Below are 1061 nucleotides of genomic sequence, written 5' to 3' on the forward strand. Positions count from 1 at the left end.
CCCCCCCCCACACACACACACGCCCACACACAGACAGTGACGTCCAAAAGAAACTTGAAAATGTATTCACCGGGTTAAAGCCTTGCACTACCCACTCTTGCAGCCTACCAATTTAAAGCTAAATTGTAAGTGTTCTCATTAGTATTTTGTTTAAAAACCATTGGTTTCGCGCAGAGAACAAACCATTTTCCTAGCATAGACTGTATTAGTTAGCTTTTGGAAATGATCATCTGTCACTGAAGAAGAGAGACAAAGAAACTGCCTTGGTTTGAGGTAGCCTGGCTGGAATGGACATGATATCCCTACTCGTGAGAATCAACAACAGGCTTCATTTCGAGGACTACATCGCGCAAGTGCTGGAACGTCACGTTGTATCCTTATTTTCGTCATGGTTTCATTCAAGTAGACATCTTTATGCATGACAAAGCATCTTCTCACAGAGCTAACACCTTTAAACAATAAAATTGTTGGAAAAGCGAATCAAACCAAAGACAGATTGGTCTTCAGTAAATAGCCCCAATATGAATCCTACAGACGTGTGGACACCCATGAAACAGCAGCTGATGAAACGTGACTTTTTTCCCCACTTCAGATGCTTTGTCTGCAACTCTCTGTGACATTTGCAGATGGAAGGACAAATAATTACGTGTGTGTATACCCAAAATTTAACCTAGTCCATGCCCAAAGCCTTCCTACTCTTTACAAAACCAATGTCTCCTAAAAAAAAAATACTAATGGGCACAAGCAATGTTAAGTCCAAGTTTTGCGTTTTTATTTGCACTGCTCTGTTTTCCAATCGGTTTCAAACTATCGTGATGAAATATCATTTATTGTCGACAAAAAATATGATCAATTCCTCTAGTTTTAGTGCACACACCTCAGTACACGCACTTTAAGTTCTTGGATTTCACACAATAATGCCAAACATGATTTTTTCAAGTTAATTTTGAGTGACCATATCTCGTGGGTGCATGTGTGCGTGTGTGTGTGTGTGTGTGTGTGTGTGTGTATGTGTGTGTGTGTTGGCGTGTGTGTGTGTGTGTGTGACTATCTGTCTATCT

At 40.4% G+C, this 1061-nt stretch overlaps 1 protein-coding gene across 1 annotated transcript in view; it reads right to left on the reverse strand.

The window, feature by feature from the left end:
• Window positions 1–1061, reverse strand: part of LOC101860512 (monocarboxylate transporter 13) — a gene marked incomplete in the record, with an annotated part of 58504 nt that overhangs the window by 34548 nt on the left and 22895 nt on the right.

This window comes from Aplysia californica, unplaced genomic scaffold (genome assembly GCF_000002075.1).
Source record: "Aplysia californica isolate F4 #8 unplaced genomic scaffold, AplCal3.0 scaffold00399, whole genome shotgun sequence".
NCBI lineage: Eukaryota > Metazoa > Mollusca > Gastropoda > Aplysiida > Aplysiidae > Aplysia > Aplysia californica.